The sequence below is a fragment of the Oryctolagus cuniculus genome, chromosome X, assembly GCF_051225735.1.
Source record: "Oryctolagus cuniculus isolate XC-2025 breed Fujian yellow rabbit chromosome X, ASM5122573v1, whole genome shotgun sequence".
Taxonomy (NCBI): Eukaryota; Metazoa; Chordata; class Mammalia; order Lagomorpha; family Leporidae; genus Oryctolagus; species Oryctolagus cuniculus.
The window spans coordinates 11013692-11027834 of record NC_142888.1 but is presented as its reverse complement, the minus strand read 5'-3'; the positions used below and the strand labels follow the sequence as shown (position 1 = coordinate 11027834).

The following is a 14143-nucleotide window of genomic DNA, read 5'->3' as shown; positions in this document are numbered from 1 at the left end:
GTAGGCTAAGCCTTCGCCTGTGGCATGGGCATCCCATATGGGCACAGGTTCAAGACCCAGCTGCTCCACTTCTGATCCAGCTCTCTCCTATGGCCTGGGAAAGCAGTAGAGGATGGCCCGAGTGCTTGGGCCCCTGCACCCATGTGGGAGACCGGGAAGAAACTCTGGGTTCCGGGCTTTGGATTGGCCAGCTATTTGGGGAGTGCACCAGTGGATGGAAGATCTTTTCTCTCTGTCGCTCCCTCTCTCTGAAAGAACTCTACCTCTCAAATAAATAAAATCTTTTTTAAAAAATGTTTAAAAGAATGGCTAAAGTAACTTCTCCAAACAGAAAGAAAATGACAAAAGAGGGAATCTTGGAACATTAGGAAGGAAGGGCAATAGGAAGGGCAGAAAGATAAAAACATACAAAAGAATACACTTTTCATGAGCTTTATAAACCAGATTTGATGATTGAAACAATTATAATAGCATTTAAAACTGAACAGAATAATTTTTAAAAGTCAGAAGAGGGATCTAAATGCAACAAAACTTTATACACATTCCTTTATTGGTAAAAGTAGAATGTGGTTAAGTCACATCTGTGTATCCAGAGCCAGCACTAAGAAAACTATACAAATAGATACATTCAAGAAATTGTAAATAAAACAAGATGGAATCCTTAAAAATGTTCAAATAAGCCACAGGAAGGCAAAAAGAGAGAAACAAAAAAAACAGAAAAAATAAACATCTTTTTATTTTTTTCAAAAGTTGCAAGAATAATACTGTTTTGAACTACATGAAAAGATTCCATAAGAACATACACTTACACAACCACAGAACAGTTGTCAAATTTGGGAAATTTAATATTTAAAACAATATTATTATCTAAACCACAGTCAATATTCCAATTTCACTAATGCTACAAAAATGTTTTTCTGAGATATTCCCCTCCTGATCCGACCCAGAATCACTGTGCCACAGTGCTAGCCCATGTCTGACAAAGTTATAAAACAAATTTTACAAAGCTATATTTGAAGCAATGCTTATACACTCAGATATTTTTCCTTTCTTATTGCTTGTTTTTTAAATTTTAGCTCCCACATATGAGGAAGAACTTGCAGCATCTGTCCAGGTCTGGCTTATTTCACTCAATATCATGTCCTCCTGTGGTGTCCATTTTGCTGTAAATGGTACAATTTCAGTCTTTTTTAAGGCTTATTAATATTCCAATGGGTATATAAACACCACATTTTCTTTATACATTCATCTGATGATGGACACCTTAATTGATTCCAAATGTTGGTCAACAGTGCTACTATAAACATTGTGGTGCTATATCATGTTCAAGTCTTTTGGGTATATACCCAGTAGTAGGACTGCTAGATCATATGGCAAGTCAATTTCTTGTATTTTTAAGAAATCTCTACACTCCTTTCCACAACTGCTGCACTAATTTACATTTCTACCAAGAGTGTATAAGTTATCCTCTTGGTCTATATCCTCACCAGCATTCAAACAACATCTTTTCAATTGATTATTGTTTATAGCTCTTGTGTATATTCCTGCTGAACTATGATTATTTTAACATTTTATTTGTTGAACTCTTTATTTAGTGGAGTATTAAGTATTGACTACAATGTAAATTAAGAATATGTGATTTCAAAAAGAAAAAAAGAAACAGAAAAAAACAAACAACATAAAAAGGAAGGCTCAAATCCCAGCATAAAAACCAATTATTTTAAATAAATTTATGTACTGTCATATAAATATGACTTTGTCTAAATATACCAATAAAAGAAGAATGGTAGTGGCAGAATGAAAAACTCATCCCAATTATATGCTATTTATAAGAAAATCACTTCCCAGAAATCAATCCAAACATCTACAGCCAACTTATATTTGATCAAGGATCTAAAACCAATTCCTGGAACAAGGACAGTCTATTCAATAAATGGTGCTGGGAAAACTGGATTTCCACGTGCAGAAGCATGAAGCAAGACCCCTACCTTTCACCTTACACAAAAATTCACTCAACATGGACTAAAGACCTAAATCTACGACCCGACACCTTCAAATTATTAGAGAACATTGGAGAAACCCTTCAAGATATTGGCACAGGCAAAGACTTCTTGGAAAAGACCCCAGAGGCACACGCAGTCAAAGCCAAAATTAACATTTGGGATTGCATAAAATTGAGAAGTTTCTGTATGGCAAAATAAACAGACAGGAAAGTGAAGAGGCAACCGACAGAATGGGATCAAATATTTGCAAACTATGCAACAGATAAAGGATTAATAACCAGAATCTACAAAGAGATCAAGAAACTCCACAACATCAAAACAAACAACCCACTTAAGAGATGGGCCAAGGACCTCAATAGACATTTTGCAAAAGAAGAAATCCAAATGGCCAACAGACACATGAAAAAATGTTCAGGATCACTAGCCATCAGGGAAATGCAAATCAAAACCACAATGAGGTTTCACCTCACCCCAGTTAGAATGGCTCTCATACAGAAATCTACCAACAACAGATGCTGGCGAGGATGTGGGAAAAAAGGGACACTAACCACTGTTGGTGGGAATGCAAATTGGTTAAGCCACTATGGAAGTCAGTCTGGAGATTCCTCAGAAACCTGAATATAACTCATCCATCCCACTCCTTGGAATTTACCCAAAGGAAATTAAACTGGCAAATAAAAAAGCTGTCTATACCTTAATGTTTATTGCAGTCAGTTCACAATAGCTAAGACCTGGAATCAACCTAAATGCCCATTAACAGATGACTGGATAAAGTAATTATGGGACATGTACTCTATAGAATAATATACAGCAGTAAAAATCTCTTTCCTTAATATGTTGTAAAGTGTGAATTAATGCTGTAACTAGTTGTCAAATAGTACTTTACCCTTTGTGCTTCTCTGTGGGTGCAAACTGTTGAAATCTTTATTTAATATATACTAAACTGATCTTCTGTATATAAAGATTATTAAAAATGAATCTTGATGTGAATGGAATGGGAGAGGGAGCAGGAGAGGGGAGGGTTGCGGGTGGGAGGTAAGTTATGGCGGGGGGCACTTTAATCCAAAAGCTGTACTTTGGAAATTTATATTTACTAAATAAAAGTAAAAAAAAAACTTCACATCCAAAAGCATATGTTAAAAGTAAAGGAATGGAAAAAGAGACCACGCAACTATTAAAATTTAAAAAACAGGATTAGCTATATTAATATCAGAGAAGATAGAATTCAGTGCTAAAAAAAAAAACTACTAGAAACAAAGAGAAGCATTACACATGACAAAAGTAACAACCCACCAAGGATACCTAACAATGCTAAATGTCTATGTACTAACAACAGAGATTCAAAACATATGAAGCAGCCGGCGCCGCGGCTCACTAGGCTAATCCTCCACCTTGCGGCGCCGGCACACCAGGTTCTAGTCCCAGTCGGGGTGCCGGATTCTGTCCTGGTTGCCCCTCTTCCAGGCCAGCTCTCTAATGTTGCCAGGGAGTGCAGTGGAGGATGGCCCAAGTGCTTGGGCCCTGCACCCCATGGGAGACCAGGAGAAGCACCTGGCTCCTGCAATCGGATCAGCGCGGTGCGCCAGCCGCAGTGCGCCGGCCATGGCGGCCATTGGAGGGTGAACCAACGGCAAAAAGGAAGACCTTTCTCTCTGTCTCTCTCTCACTGTCCACTCTGCCTGTCAAAAAAATAAAAATAAAAATAAAAAATATATGAAGCAAAAAATCACAGCGCAAAAATGATAACTAAACACATCTAAAACTACAGCTGAAGTTTTCAACATCCCTATCCAGTCAGCAACTGATAGAAATTCTACAGAGAAAATCATCAAGAGTACAAAAGATATGAAAACATAGTCAATGTATACAGAACATCTCAACCAACAATGGCAGAACCACCATGGAAATATTCACCATGATAAGACAGTATCTTGGGCCTTAAAATCAACAAACTTAAAAAGATCAAACTTACAAAGTGTGTCCATTGATCAAGATGGAATCAAACTAGAAATTAATAATGGATAGAGTAGGAAAAACTCTGAACATTTGGTAATTAACATATTTCTTAATAATCCATAGATCAAGGTGGAAGTAAAAAAGGAAATGAATTATATATAAAATTGAATGAAAATGAAAACCAAACATAAGAGAACACAAGTATATAGGATACAGGTAAAGCAGTGCTGAAAGGGATTTTTTTCCCAAAGAAACCTTTTATTTAAGGAATACAAACTACATGCATTTCATAAGTACAACTTCAGGAATATAGTGATTCTTCCCACTATACCTGCCCTCCCACCCCTCCTTCTCCTCCCTCTCCCATTCCTAGTACCATTCTCCACTAAGATCCATTTTCAATTAACTTTATAGACAGAAGATCAACTCTCTACAAGTAAAGAGTTCAACAATTTGCACCAAAAAAAATTCTCCCTCACTAGTCAAGACAAGGGCTGTTCAAAGTCATTGCATCTTGAAGTTAATTTCACTTTTTTTAGAAACCTATTTAACTTTAAAGAAGCACCCAAGAATGATATATCATTTGTGAGTACTCATACATAATGATAATTTATGGGACATAAGAATATCCTCCACTTAATACATTAAAAGAAAGTAAGTCCTTGAGAATGAGTTTTATCATTAATTAAGGAAGCACCTAAGAAAACAGGCAGTGGAGTTGGACATTTAGGCATAACTAAAGACATAGGAATATCCTCCACTTAATACACTAAAACAAAATAAATCTTTGAGAGCAATTTTTACTATTAACACTTACACCTCTTTGAGAACAGAGGTCCTGCATGGGAAGTTAGTGCACAGTGACTCCTGTTGTTAATTTAACAATTAATACTTTTATGTATGATGTCAGTGATCACCCAAGACTCTTGAATGAACTGCCTAAGCTATGAAGGCCTTTTGAATCCACAAACTCTGTCAGTATTTAGACAAGGCCTTAAGTAGAGTGGAATTTCTCTCCTCCCTTCAGAGAAAAGCACCTCCTTCTTTGATGACCACTACTTTCCAGTGGGTACTCACCCACTGAAGTACTTTCTTTAGGACATTTTTTGCCTCAGTTTCTTGGCTTTCCATGCCTGAAATGCTCTTGTGGGCTTTTCAGCCAGACCAGAATGCCTTAAGGGCTGATTCTGAGATCAGAGTGCTACTTAAAGCAATTGTCATTCTATGAGTCTGCAGTACAGATTGCTTTTGAAAGGGAATTTTTACAGCTCCAAACACTTACACTAGTAATGATAAGAGGTCTTAAATCAATAATCTACATTTCTGCAAGCAGTCATTTAGCCTACTGGCTAAGGTTCTTTTGCATCCACATCACAATAACTGGGTTCAATTCCTACTCTGGCTCCTGACTTGAGCTTCCCGCCAGTGCAGACTCTGGGAGGCAGAATTGATAGCTCATGTAAGTGTCTTCTGGCCATGATTGTGGAAAAACTGGATTGATTTCCCACACCCTGGTAATAGCCCCCAGCTCAGCCCCAGTTGTCACAGTCATTTGGAGAGTGAACCAGCAAATGCAAGCTCTCGCTGTCAGTCAGTCTGTCTGTCTGTCTCTCTCTCTCTCTCTGCCTCCCAAACTAAAGATCAATCTAAAATTCCACCTTAAAAATTAGATAAAGGAAAGCAAAATAAAACCAAAGCAAGCAAATGACCATCTAAGAAGAGAAATCAATGAAATTGAAAACAGAAAAACAAAGAAAAATCATCAAAGAAAGCTAATCCAATTAATTCAATAAGGCTGATAAAGTTTTAGCAAGGTTGAAAAAGATAAAAATAGATAAAACACATTTTATAAATGTAAGAAATTATGAAATGATATCACTAAATATTCTGGAGACATTGAAAGCATAATAAAAGAATCCTATGATCAATTATCTGCTCATAAATTTAAAAACTTAGAAAATATTGACCAGAAACAAGAGTACAGTGAGAGCATGGTGAACCAAAAGAAAGCAATAAAGTATGCAACCATGAAGCGAATGCTTACTTACTCTAAGAGATTAGAAGCTTAAAGAACAGGATAGAATAAAACATAAAAAGAAGGAAAAGAAATATTCCAGTGTGCTGAAAGAAAGAAAAATCCCCCAATACTCCTTCTGCTTATTCTTCCAATATAATACACAGCTGGGCCCACCTTACCACATCCTGGTTGATACCAACTTTATCAACTTTTCCATTAAAGCCAAACTGGACTTAATACAATCAATGATGGATTGTCTGTATGCCAAGTATACTCCTTGCATAACTGATTGTGCAATGACAAAAAAAATAACCAATTGGAGCAGAAGTATCAAATGGTGCTAAGGATTGCCATGGATTCAAAATTTGAATTATTATGATGCACACACAAAGGAACTTATATGGATGAGAGAATGACTCAGCACAAGTGTTACATTGTGGCCACACTTGACCTGGACCTTAAATGAATAATCCAGAAGATCACTGGAGTTCCTATCATGTACATTTCAAACTATAGATACAACATCGAGTGGATGCCAGATGATTAGGGAGCCCCTCAGTTCTAATTCTTCTAAGACAAAGTTTCCTGGTCTTCCTTTGACCAACTTTATCTGTTGCCAATTCACTAAACATGCTATAGCAGAATTATTATTCTCTACATATTTTTGCTGTATTATGAACTGAGTATGATTAAAATACACGTACTTTTTTATGCTGAAAAAAAAAGAAAATGTGGACTGATTCCTCAGAAACCAAAAACTACCAAAATTCAACCAAGATTGAATAGATAATCTAAATAGTCCAATAATCGTCAAAGAAACTGAACTCATAGGGGCTGGTGCTGCAGCATAGCAGATAAAGCCACTGCCTGCTACAAGGCATCCCATATGGACAACAATTCGAGTGCCAGTTGCTCCACTTCCAGTCCAGCTCCCTGCAAATGTGCCTGGGAAAGCAGCAGAAAGAAGATGGCTGAAGTCCTTCAGTCCCTGAAACCACCAGAGACCCAGAAGCTCCTGGCTCTTGGCTTCAGACTGGCCCAGCTCCAGCTGCTACAGCCAGCTTGGGAGTGAACCAGCAAATACAAGATTTCTGTCTCTCCCTCTCTCTTTCTCTGTAACTCTGACTTTCAAATAAACAAGTAAATCATTAAAAGGAAGGAAGGAAGGAAGGAAGGAAGGAAGGAAGGAAGGAAGGAAGGAAGGAAGGAAGGGAGGGAGGGAGGGAGGGAGGGAGGGAGGGAGGGAGGGAGGGAGGGAGGGAGGGAGGGAGGGAGGGAGGGAGGGAGGGAGGGAATTGAACTCATAATTTAAAAACTCCAAAGATTTTTCAATACCCAGATGGTTTCAGTGGATAATTCTCCCAAACTTTAAAGAAAAATGAACACTAATTCTAAAAGCTTATCTAAAATATAAAGGATGAGAGAACACAGCCAAATGCATTTTATGAGGCCAGTATTATTCTTATACCAAAACAATACAAACAAAATACAAGAAAAAGAAAACTATAGATCACTGTTCTCTTATGAGTTTAGACACAAAAATTGTCCTGGGTTGGAGAATGAGATGAATAAAAAATGCTATTAACAAAATAAAAATTAAGGAAATCTAAATAAGTCTGAAGTTTAGTTAACAGTTAAAAGAAACTATTATGTTTAAAAAATGTCTATTATGTGTTACCTTGACTATTTTTGTTTGGATTACATTTTGATAAGGTAATCTAGTCCCTTTGTTATCAATTCTTAATATTTGTCAAGACTTGCTTGGTGGTCTAGCATGAAGTTTTTTTGTGTTATATGTTCTTGAATATTTCTTTCCTAATTGTTGAGTGCAGGATTATATACACACTATATGTATCTCCACTAGACATAGTTTGTAATTATATTGTTCAAATTGTCTATGGTCTTTTAAATTTCATGTCTGTTTATGTATTAGTCTTTGGAAGATATATTATTATAACTTCTTCCAATTATGAATTTTGTCATTATTTCCTTGAAATTCTAATGATTTCTTTTTATGCATTTTGAGACTTAGTAGATAGATTATATACAGGATCAGGATTATTATGCAAATATATTCTTGATAAAGTATTGCCTCTACTGTTGTATACTGACTTTTTGGTTTTTTTTTTTTTTTTTTTTTTTTTTTTTGACAGGCAGAGTGGACAGTGAGAGAGAGAGACAGAGAGAAAGGTCTTCCTTTGCCGTTGGTTCACCCTCCAATGGCCGCCGCGGCCGGTACACCACGCTGATCCGAAAGCAGGAGCCAGGTGCTTCTCCTGGTCTCCCATGGGGTGCAGGGCACAAGCACTTGAGCCATCCTCCACTGCACTTCCGGGCCACAGCAGAGAGCTGGCCTGGAAGAGGAGCAACCGGGACAGAATCCGGCGCCCCGACCGGGACTAGAACCTGGTGTGCCGGCGCCGCAAGGTGGAGGATTAGCCTAGTGAGCCCGGCGCCGGTTAAGAAGCGCCATCTTAAATAAGGTGAACAGAGGCTGCTGCAACCTGCATGAAACTAGGGGATCTTATCAGAGTGATAAATCTGTGGTCCCCACTAATTTTCATATGGGCGCCGGTTTGAGACCTGGCTGCTCCTCTTCTGATCCAGCTTCTGCTATGGCCTGGTAAAGCAGGAGAAGATGGCCCAGGCCCTTCAGACCCTGCACCCACATGGGAGACCCAGAAGAAGCTCCTGGCTCCTGCCTTCAGATTGGTCCAGCTCTGGTGGTTGTGGCCATCTGGGAAGTGAACCAGCGGATGGAAGACCGATCTCTCTCTCTCTCTCTCTCTCTCTCTCTCTCTCTGCCTCTCTGTAACTGTGCCTTTCAAATAAATAAAAACAAATCTTTAAAAAAAAAAAGCAGGAAAGAACTTGTAAGGTCAGTTCCACTCACAAAAGCTACAAAAAATTAAATACCTTGGGAGAAATTTAAACAAGTATGTGAAAGTTCTCTACAATGAAAATTATAAGACATCAAGGAAAGAAATAGAAGTCAACACCAAAAAATGGGGGGGGGGGAGCCTTCCATGCTCATGGATTAGGAGAATTCATATTATCAAAATGTCCATACTACCGAAAGCAATTCACAGATTCAATGTTATTCCAATCAAAATAGCAGGATATTCTTCTCAGATTTAGAAAAGAAAAGACCCTAAACTTCATATGGAAACACAAGAGATCCTGAATATCTAAAGGAATCTTAAACAATAAAAACAAATCCAGAAGCATCACAACACCAGATTTCAAGACATATTACAGGGCAGTTAATAATCAAAGCAGTCTGGTACTAGCACAAAAATATACATTTGGACAAATGGAATAGAAACCCCAGAAATTAATTCATACATCTACAACCAACTAATCTTTGACAAACAAGCTAAAAATCGATCTCCAGAGAAATCACAGTCTTTTCAACAAACAATGTTGGGAAAATTGAATCTCTGCATGCAGAATGAAACAAGAACCTTATCTTACAACCTATATAAAAATCAACTCAGAATGGATCAAGGATCTTATCCTAACACCTAAAATGATCAAATTATTAGAGGAAAACATACAGGAAACACAGCAAGACATTGGCCTAGGCAAAGACTTCTTGGATAAGACTCCAGAAGCCCAGGCAATAAAGGTAAAACTAGACAAATGGGTTTATATCAAGATAAGAAGTTTCTGCACAGTAAAGCAAACACTCGGCAATGTGAAGAGGCAACTGACAGAATGGGAAAAAATATTTGCAAACTATACATCTGATAAAGGACTAATATCCAGAATATATAAGAAGCTCAAGAAACCCAACAACAAAACAAACAATCCAGCATAGAAATAGGCTAAAGATACAAACAGGCATTTTCAAAGGGTGAAAAACAAATGATCAACAGACACATGAAAAAATGCTCATGATCACTAGCCATCGGGGAAATGCAAATAAATACCACAATGAGATTTCACTTCACCCCAGTTAGAATGGCTATGATCCAAAAATCCAAAAATAGCAAATGCTGGCAAGTATGTGAAGAAAAAAGTACCCCAATACAATGCTGGTGGGAATGTAAACTAGTACAACTATCAGAGCTCAAGACTAAAAGCAGGCCAGACTAATGCTATCCCACAGCTCCTTACAGCACATACAAACTGCAGCTCTTTCCCAGCATGTACACACTAAACAGAACAGGATGGAAGCCCCTTATAACAAATACTTATCAATGAAAACAAGATCTAGGTTTAGATAAAGACAAGACAGAAAAAAGCTCCATTAAGACTGCCCCTGGCCTTCAGAGTAACTAATGTGTAACTACTACCTTTGTTACTTGGAAATAACATGTTAAGAACATACAAACACCCCTAGTGTGAGATCTCTGTGGCTTGTTATCTCTTTCTACCAGCCCCTCCAATAGTACTGTTTGGAGCTTCTCTTTTTCTTACTTAAATAAAACTTCACTTTCTCTACTCTCATCATTGTATCTAGTCTTGTAAATCATCATCAATACCAAGACACAAACTCAGACTCATCTCACCAGTTTTCCTGCAATACAACCATCATGGAAGACAGTATGGAGAGTCCTCAGAAATCTGAAAATAGATCTCCCATATGACCCAGCCATTCCACTCTTAGGAATTTACCCAAAGGAAAAGAAATCCGCATATGAAAGAGTTATCTGTAACCCCCATGTTTATTCCAGCTCAATTCACAATAGCCAAGATATGGAATCAACCCAGATGTCCATCAACTGATGATTGGATAAAGAAAATATGGTATATATACACTATGGAATACTATTCAGCTGTAAAAAAGAATGAAATCCTGTCTTTCACAACAAAATGGATGCAACTGGAGACCATTATAATTAATGAAATAAGCACCAGTCCCAAAAAGACAAATATCATATTTTTTTTCTGATTTGTGGTTATAAAGTATAGAATGATGTATCTGAGTGAAATTGACAACTTGAGATTTGATTATTGTTTGTACCTTGTCTGTCCTCCTGAGGAATAGTAGTTTTTCTACTTACTACTTGTTGAAGTCTTCATTTAGTGGAGGATTAAGCCTGCAATTATAAATTAAATTCAAAGTATGTCATCACAAAAATTAAAAGAAAAATAAAAAAGAAAGGAGGAGGGAGGGGTGGGAAGTATCATTATGTTCTTAAAGCTGTATATATGAAATACATAAAATCTGCTCCATTTATATAAATGTTTAAGACTAAGTTGTGACTGTCGGCTAATTTAACCACTTGCTAAGTGATAAACTTCATCCCTTCCTAATGCACAAAAAAGTACTTGGTAGTATATTGCACTCTTAAATCAAGAACACATTACTCAAGGACTAGAAAAATCCAAATATTATTTTTGGTCAGTTATGAAGGTTGCACAAACCTATCTATTTAACAAATGCTGCTCACAGCTGTTCCCTGAGAAATGATCCCTAAAACTTCGAGTTATTTCAGAATTTCTGGAATCCTCTGAAGTCTATTTCAGGTTTACATCCAGAGCAGAAAATTATACAGAGCCCATGCATGGGTCTCAGCAGGCTATGCAGCAGCCTTCTAAGTCAATTGAGCTAATTTCCTTCACCATCCATAGCTGTCTATGGGTAATTAAGAGGTTAACATAACAAAAGTGGAGAGTGTACCCTCGTGGTGGGAACCTGTACAAAGAGTGACCTTTGAGCCTTCCACCTGTCGCTGCCCATTCTGGCCACACACCAATTTTCTTTGTGAATCACAAGAAAAGTGCTTGGGGCCTCAGCAAAGGTGGCCAGCTGTCCTGAAATCTTAAAATCTTCCAAGAGCAAGTGGATGGGAAACTGTGGTACAAATTGTTAATAAATATGAACTACCACAAATGATGCATGCTAATGAATTAAAGCCCCATCAGCAACAATGCAGCAATAGAGTTTCACAAAAGGGATTGTATTGTATTTGTTGAAACTTTCCTCTGGTTCTTTTCACAAGAAGAATAGAATTCACACACATGCGCACACTCCACTCTGTTAGAATGAGCAATTACATTTGACCAAAAGATGACATTGATAAAAATGAGTTGGGAATCAATACATATCCAATTATTTTATACAAAATTCAAGTTGCCTAGGGGCAGAGTTAGGGGGACAAAGATAGCCTGTAAAATAAAAACAATGTTTTCACTGGTGCGCTTAGACTACAGTCTGCACTCTAGTATGAACATATTTAGATAATTTATGTACATAATGGCATTTAACAGCAACAAAGGCATACACAGTCATATTCCATGTGAAAGGAGAAAGGTACAAGGTCAGCCAGCTTTAGGCAGTGGAACCAGACAGCTGCAGGTCAAATCCCAGCGCTGCCCTTTACTTGCTACGTGATCCCGGCAAGTTATTTAACTTCTCTGAGCCTTAGTTATCTCATATGAATAGGTCTGACAAAAGAATTTACCTTAGGGCTTTATTATGAGAATCTTATGAATCGATATACAAAATTCACTTAGAACTGAGCTAGACACATAAAAAGCTATTGTTACTGTTATCACCAATCTGTCATTTAAGCTTTAAAAGGTTGTGATAGACTGTGAAGCAACTGGCACATAACTTTAATTTATCCAAAAAGGATTAGAATTTACTATCAGTTCATTAAGGTCCCATCTTGCAGAAGTTAAAAAGGGAGTGATGTTTAAAAATTAGCAAAGAGGGGCCGACACTGTGGCATAGCAGATAAAGCTGCTGTCTGCAGTGCCGCCTCCCATATGGGTGCCGGTTTGAGACTCGGCTGCTCCACTTCTGATCCAGCTCTCTCCTATGCCCTGGGAAAGCAGTAGACGATGGCCCAAGTCCTTGGGCACCTGCACCCGCATGGGAAGACCGGGAGGAAGCTCCTGGCTCCTGGCTTTGGATCAGCGCAGCTCCAGCCATTGCAGCCATGTGGGGAGTGAACCAGCGATGGAAGACCTCTCTTTCTCTCTGCCTCTCCTTCTCTCTGTGTAAATCTGATTTTCAAATAAATAAATCAATCCTTAAAAAATAAAATAAAAATTGGCAAAGAAATGTCCAGTCTCAAGCCCTCAATCCCGTTCATGTTCATTTCTTAAAGCCCTCTGCAGAAAAAAATCTACATATGTAAAGACAAAAGATGACTGCAAATTTTTTGCTACATTTCTCATAATGAAGGCATTTCTGTGCCCCTTCTCCTTGAATCTGGGAAAGCTCTGTGACTGCTTTGACAAACAGAATACATTGGAGTGACACTGTGCCAATTTCCTGACCCTAGCAATAAAAGCTGGCAGTTTCCACTTCCTGTCTCTGGGAATTCTTACTCTTGAGACACGGTCTCTGGAAATCCAGCCACCATGGTGTGATAAGTTTATGCCAAATATGTGGACCTTGTGTAGGCACGTCCAATGGCAGCCCTAATTCAGCTTCCAGCTAATGGTAGGCATCAACTGACAGCTATCCTAGCCCAGGTGCCCAATCTGCGAGCAAAGCAGTCATCTTGGAAGTGGCTCATCATCCCCTAGCCACCTCAGCTGATGCTACATGGATCACAGATGAACTGCCTAGCGGATTCCTTCCTGAATGCACAATCCACAAAACGATGAGCAAAGTAAAATGATGCTTTCAAGCCACCAAGTTTAAGGTATCTTGTTACTCAGCAATAGACAGCAAGTAAAATATAACAATAATCAGACTTCCTCTGGCATTGAATTGGATAAATGGAGTCATATTTTGAATTCAGCCTTGAGTTATTTTCATCTTTCTTCTAGATCACATTGGGCCAGGGCTAAGTTCTACACAACTAAGAACCTACTACAAAATACAAAATGAAAACACTGGAAGCTGTGATGACATTATCATTATTAGTGCCTCAGATGTGTTTTGAGGACTGATGGAGTAAAGGCCACGGGGTAGGGATGCTATGAGGATGCAAGGGCCAGCTAATGATGACTGCAAAGCCAGCAAGCAGTTTCCTGCTGAGGCTGGAAAGAGCACGAGCCCTCCTAAAGGAATAAGGAAGAAAGAAGATTGTGGCTGACAAGACCAATATGTCATCCATGCATTAATCAAGGTATGTCATCCTCTAATGAGTAAGAATTTACAGACAGAGAAACAAAACAAAGAAAAAAAAGTGGCAAGTGTTGTGGTGCAGTAGATTAAGTTGCCACTTGAGATATCTACATTCCATATTTGAGTGCCTGG

The 14143-nt window shown here is 38.2% G+C and overlaps 1 long non-coding RNA gene and 1 pseudogene across 2 annotated transcripts in view; one reads left to right on the top strand and one right to left on the bottom strand.

Moving 5' to 3' along the window:
* Window positions 1–14143, bottom strand: part of LOC149119554 (uncharacterized) — a 135206-nt gene that overhangs the window by 61612 nt on the left and 59451 nt on the right. Inside the window, exon 3 of one of the 2 annotated variants that reach the window (XR_016227851.1) lies at window positions 11003–11021. The exons of the other annotated variant lie outside the window; for it this stretch is intronic. This is a non-coding gene — a long non-coding RNA (uncharacterized LOC149119554). Of the gene's footprint in view, window positions 1–11002; window positions 11022–14143 lie in introns of those variants that run through there. 2 annotated transcript variants of the gene reach the window in all.
* LOC100355233 (rRNA-processing protein FCF1 homolog pseudogene) lies at window positions 5951–6541 on the top strand (annotated as a pseudogene).